Source organism: Fukomys damarensis, unplaced genomic scaffold, assembly GCF_012274545.1.
Source record: "Fukomys damarensis isolate Sample0158 unplaced genomic scaffold, DMR_v1.0_HiC HiC_scaffold_17, whole genome shotgun sequence".
Lineage (NCBI taxonomy): Eukaryota > Metazoa > Chordata > Mammalia > Rodentia > Bathyergidae > Fukomys > Fukomys damarensis.
The window spans coordinates 18250965-18257201 of NW_022900929.1; the positions used below are offsets into that span (position 1 = coordinate 18250965).

The 6237-nt window shown below is 45.7% G+C and overlaps 1 protein-coding gene across 1 annotated transcript in view; it reads left to right on the forward strand.

The window, feature by feature from the left end:
* Positions 1 to 2663: 2663 nt before the first annotated feature.
* The window catches only part of Pom121c (POM121 transmembrane nucleoporin C), a 23170-nt gene continuing 19596 nt past the window's right edge, over positions 2664 to 6237 (forward strand). Inside the window, exon 1 of the mRNA XM_010618996.3 lies at positions 2664 to 2759. The gene's annotated coding sequence lies outside the window, so the exon portion shown is untranslated. The remainder of the gene's footprint in view (positions 2760 to 6237) is intronic.

Sequence of the window (6237 nt, forward strand, 5' to 3'; positions counted from 1 at the left end):
ACCTCCCAAGTTTAAAGACCCAATCCAAAAATGGGCATCTGAAATGAAGACATTTCTCAGACAAAGAAGTAGAAAAAGCAAATAAACATATAAAAAGTGTTCGACATCACTGTTCATTCAAGAGATGCAAATGAAAACAGTGAGATTCCACCTCACCCCAGAAAGAATGGCTGCTATCAAGAAATCAACCAATAACAAATGCTGGTGGGGCTGTGGGGGAAAAGGAACCCCAATCCACTGTTGGCGGGAGTGCAGACTGGTGTAACCACTGTGTAAGTCAGTATGGAGATACCTCAAAGAACTAGGATTAGAAATCCCATTTGACCTATTTCTCTACTGGGTATCTTCCCAAAAGAATTAAAAGATTAATACCACAGCTATATATGTGCACCCATGTCACAGCAGCACAGTTGTAATAGCTAAAACTTGGAAAGAGCTCAATTGCCCATCAACTGAAGACTGGATAAGGAAAATGTGGGTTTTTAAAAAATAAAGTGGAATACTACTCAGCCATAAAGAATGAGAAACTAGAGACATTTATAGCTGAATGGATTCACACTGAGATGATACTCAAGTGAAATAAATAGGACACATATGTGTAAATACCTAATAGTTTCTCTCATGTGAGAAACTCAAAGTGTAAATAAGGATCTAAAGGAATAATAGATAATGTAAAATAGGAAGAAAAGGTCCAAAGGGGAAGAGGAAGAGGAAGGAGTTGGGGAAAGGAAAGAGGGGTATGGAATTAATATGAGAAAAGGGAAAAATGGAAACAAAGTCTTTGTAAATAGGGAGGGGTGGAGGGATTGAACGGAGGGCAGGGGAATGAGGAAAAATAAGAACCAAGATCGATTATATAAAGGTACAAATTTCCTTTTCTTTTCTTTTTCTTTTTTCTTTTTTTTTTCTGGGAATTGAACTCAGAATCTTATCTTGCCAGGCCAGCGCAGCACCACTGAGCCACATCCTCAGCCCCTAAAGGTACAAATTTCCAATGATGAGTGTCATTATATCATATACCTAAAATATACCAATGAAATTAATAAAAAAGACAATAAGGAGGGACTTTATTCAAGGAAGAATTATTCAGCACAGATATAGGGTGCACTATAATGGGACTGTTAATCCTTATACTGGGTGTCCCGCGAAACCTCATGTGCTCATAGGTGGGGCTTTGGGGAAGTGACTGGATCATGGGTGTGTGATCCTGGATCAGTCCACTGATTGGTTTAGCATAGGGTGTGGGTCAGGACTGGGGATTTATTTCAGTGGTACTGTTGCCTGCCTAGCATAGGGTGTGGGTGATGGATTTACTGAAGAGGGAAGACCCACCCTGAGTGTGGTTAGCACCAACCAATAGGCTTGCAGCCTGGGTGGAATAAAAAGGGAAAGAAGAGAGATTTGCTATTTCCTCCCTGCCACGCCTGGGACTGTTTCTCCTCTGCCATGCTCATCCGCCATGCTGCCTTGCCTTGGAGCCAGCCGACTATCGACTGAAACCTCTACAAACTGAGCTAAAATAAACCTCTCCTCCTTTAACTTGAGGGTGTTGCGTATTTTGTCCCAGCAACAAAAAAGTAAGACAGGAACCTTGCAGTAGGGAACAGAGATTGGTCTTAGCTTCAAATATATCACAGGCAAGTGAAGACATGAAGGAGTTCCAAAGCCTGAAAGTAGAACAGGTTTTAGCTGTCAGTATTGGTGAAACCTGTGGCAGAATGATTGGTTGTGAAGGTGTAGAAATCCCTCCCCAAGCCAGGCCGTGCGCTTTCTCCTGCCCCTGCTGCAGAATCCAAACAGAGATGGAGAATGGCAACAAACCATGCTATCACTTCTTGACAAATGCACGCACATAGTAAAGAAACAGAATTTTAAAATATTAAAATGCCCACAAGGTTTGGCTTCAGCGCAAATGTATATTTTTCCAGGCAATCTTTATAATAGACTAACTTTCAAAAAACAAAAAAACAAACAACCATGGGTAAACTCCAAATGTATGCATGTGCTCTGCTTCCCCAAATTCCCAAACTTGGCAACTGTCAGGGCCCAATCTGGCCGGGATTGGAGTGCTCAAAGAGCCAAACCTCTAGATATGGCGGCACAAGCATTCTGGTAGGCTGAAGCAGGAGGGTCACAAGTTCCAGTTCAGCCTGGGCAATCTGGCAAATTAGTGAGACCCTGTCTCAAAATAAAAAAGGACTGAGCATACAGCTCAGGGCAAAGGCCCTAGGTTCAAGCCCCAACACCAAAAGAGAAGAAGAAGAAAGAAGAAAGAAGGAGAAGGAGGAGGAGAAGGAGAAGAAGAAAAGAATCAAAGCCTTGGTGGAAGTCACTATACTAGAAGACCCTGGATATTTGAAACAGAATTAATACCCCCATGCTGGAGAAAAGAGTAATCAGATTGGGATGAACACACCCCAATCCCCCACCCCTTACCCCACGCCACTCCCGACTGAAGAAAAGGAAGAAAGTGGGAGCCAAACCACCTGCTGCTCTTCGCTCCCAGTGGAAGATTGTTGTGAGTACCCTGGGAGAAGCCACAGGGCTAGCCTCGTTGCCTGGCAACCTGCCCCGTGGGCTGTTCCCGCGGGAGATGCCCCATGGTGACGTGAGACGCGGGGTGCACGTCGGGACCACGAGCCAGTGGGCTGAGCTAGGCGGTTCCTGAAGGCTCGGACTCAGAACAGGTTGGGTCCTTGCTGGTTGCCACTGGTAGGACTGGGCAGCCGTTGGCTGCCGCACAGACATGTTGGGGTGGGGTAAGTCCTTCCCGCGTTCTAAAGTTCAGCTTTCCAAGGCTTCCAGAATTGACATAGACGCCTCGGTGGATGCCTATGTTTTAAGTCTGTGTTTTGTAAGAAACGTATCACAATGAAAAGTCAGTTCCAAGCCAGGCGCGGTGACGCACGCCTGTAATCCCAGCATTCAGGAGGCTGAAGCAGGATCTCCGCAAGTTTGAGGCCAGCCTGGGCTACATAGTGAGACCTTGTCTCAAAAAAAAGGTCAGTTCCAGCCTGGAGGTGTGACGTATGTATTGGCTAGCAAATGATCCCATCCCAGTTGCAATCCCGTTTTCCCCACCACCATGGCACTGGGGATTGACCCAGAGCCTTTGCACAGAGCTGCAACCGCAGCCCTTATTTTTATTTTTTATTTTGAGATAGATAGCATCTTCTACAGTCGCTAAGTTGCCCAGGCTAAACTTCAACTGCCTCAGCCTCTGGTTCATAACTTCTGGGGTTACAGGGATACGCTGTCATGTCCAGCTTCCGGTCATTCTTGGCCTTTGCCGTGTGGGATTCCAGTGTGCGGTGCCTCTCCTTTGACCATTTATTTGATCTCTGCCTGGTTCATCTCTTCCCCGGTTTCTGCTCCACGACTCATCACCATGTCTTAGTTCTCCACGCTTTCTTCTGGCCATGGCACACTTTGAAAGGATGTTGGTATTCATTATCTCAGTTACACAAGATGTTTACATGGCCTCAGGCTTTCCACTTCCTGCTGGACTTGCAGTAGTATTACTGGGGAGATTTTAAAAATTTTTTTGAGGACCAGGGATTTAGCTCAGTGGTGCTGCCTCCTGCCTCACAAGCACAAGGTCCTGAGTTTGATCCCCAGTACAAAAAAAAAAAGTTTTTTAAAACAATCTCATTATGTACTTCAGACTGGCTTCTAACTCACTATGTAGCCCAGCCTGGCCTCCAACTCACAGTGATCCACCTGTCACAGCTTCCCAAGTGCTGGAATTAGAGGAGTGTGTGCCACCATACCCAGCTGGAAGATTAAATAGATGATTCCATGTCACACATGTGGGAGAGCGTGTGCCACGAGTGCACAGTGGTGGTAGTTGTGATAGCCCTCAATTTTGCCATCACTTCTGCCTTGGTGAAAGACAACCCAAGCTGTCTGTGGCCTTCACCACAGCAGGGGAGTCAGATTCCTGCTAGCTTCTGAGTAAGGATGAAACTTCCACTCCTGTAGGAGCCATGGGTGCTCACCATGAACCATGCCCTGTGTCAGGGGACAGCTAGGCAAGACTGTTTTAGAGATCACAGGCTAGAGAAGGTGATCTATATGCGAGTGAGTGCAGTGGATTGAATGTAATGAAAATAGTCTGTACAGGGTATAGTGGGGACACCAAGGTGACAGGTCCTATTTGGGCTGAGGGCAGTTTCACGGAGGTGGTGACAGGAACAAAGTAGGTTCCCCAGGGTGAGTCAATTCTGAAATGTGAGTCAGGAGGAAGATAGCATAGTGTCCCTGTCATCTGTGTCACAGTATGCGGTGGATTGAAGATGTGTCTAAAGAAAATGATCCAGACCAAATTTGCAAGGTCTTTTGTGACTTTGGTCACATTTGCAGTTTTGTCTGTTGTATTAATACCTGCACACTGATGATCTGTATGTTTTTTTTCTTCTCGTATTGGGGATGTAACCCAGAGGTATACACCAAGCTACATCCCTAGCACTTTTTAATTTTCTTGTACATCTTTCGTCCCTACTAAACATCAGAGAACCCGTCTTTTCCACCTTTAATCTCTTTAACATGTCATAACAACAGGATGAATAAATCAAAGAATGAGTGGCCAGGGCAGCTGAGCTAGGCCCAGGTCTGGACTGGTAGATTACCAGGTTGTTAAAACTGGTGGTTAATCCACATAATTTAAAATTCACAGGGTTGTGCAGCCATCAGCCCAATGAAATTTTAGAATATTTCTTGTCACAAAAAAACCCCTGTAATCACAAGTAATCTTTACTCCGCCCCTCAACCTCACTTCCAGGTCCTAAGCAACCACTGATCTTTCTCAGTCTCCCAAATTTAACATTTATTTGATTGATCACAAATCCTCAAAACTTACTGATATCTGGACTATAATGTGCAGCTTGGTAGATAATTATCTGATGTTGTTACTTATGCTATGTTGCAGAATCCAAGAGACAGGAGAGACCACTGGGAAAGGAAGGTTTTATTTTACAGATGGACTCCTGTCCAAAGGGCTGATCCCTGAACAAAGGAAGGGCTCCAGTTTTCATACATTCTGTCCAAGGGGTTGGGACAACACAGTACAAAGGCAGCTACTCAGTGACAGTTTACAGCTTAGCCTTGAAAGCAAAACAGATATCGGGAATTCCAGGATGTCACAGGATCCTGTTCACAGGAACACAGTTGTCAACCTTATTTGCATCTCTTGAGAGAAAACAGCTTTTAAGATGTCACAGCACTTTATAGGTCTTTATAATTGTCCACTTTATCAGCAGCACACCACCAGAGATGAGGTCAGCCTTGAAGGAAGGCAGATTTCTGAGAAACCAGGACATCTATAGGACTCTGCAAGAATTTTGTTACTTATCTGTAACAGAGGTCAGCAGAGGAGGAGGAATCTGAGAGGGAAACCGTGTTAAGCTGGGAGAAACCTTAAGAAAGACTTTCTTCCAAGTTTTGCTTCACTATAGGCACTCAAATTTGGGGACTGAAGCAGTAGCTTCATGTCATATCTTCAGTTTGTTAGAACTAGACCCACATTTGACAAGGGTGGTTGGTTTGGTAGATAGCTGTATGTAATTTGGCAGAAAACGGTAAATAAAACACAACTCTGATAGCAACTGTGACAAGTGCCTTCCAGCACTTTGCTGGAGAAGCGTTTAACCCCTAGAAAATGCTTTTTTAAAAATGTGTTTATTTAGGTTAACCCTTAAAAGTATGGAGAATTACCAATTCAGCGGCGCTCCTATATTTCTTTATTTTGGGTACTGAGTATCGAACCTAGGGCTGTCAAAGTGAGTTACATCCCCGTTCCTAGCACACACACCCCCCTCCTCTTTTTTTTAACACAGAGTCTCGCTAATTTGCCCAGGCTGAGCTCGAACCTACGGTCCTCCATCCTCATCTTTCCAGAGTGCTGGGGTTACAGGTGTGCGGCAACATCAGGGAGGTGCTTTCCCATTTAACGCGATTCTTCCACAGGACCACGCGAAGGCCATGCGGGAGACCTTGAGAGCTCCGAGGGCCATGCAGGATGCGTTTTTTCAAAAGCAGTCGGTTCTCTGGCGTCGCCAGGCAGCCGTGTCTTCCAGGAGTCGCGCGCAGTGACGTATCCGGCGCGTGGTGACGCGCACGTAGCGCGGTGCACGCTGGGATATTTAAGTCTTCTCCGCGGCGCGGAGCCGCGATGTCTCCGGCGGTTGCGGCGGCTGGAGGAGGCGAGCGGCGTCGTCCCATAGCGAGTGCCAGGGACGG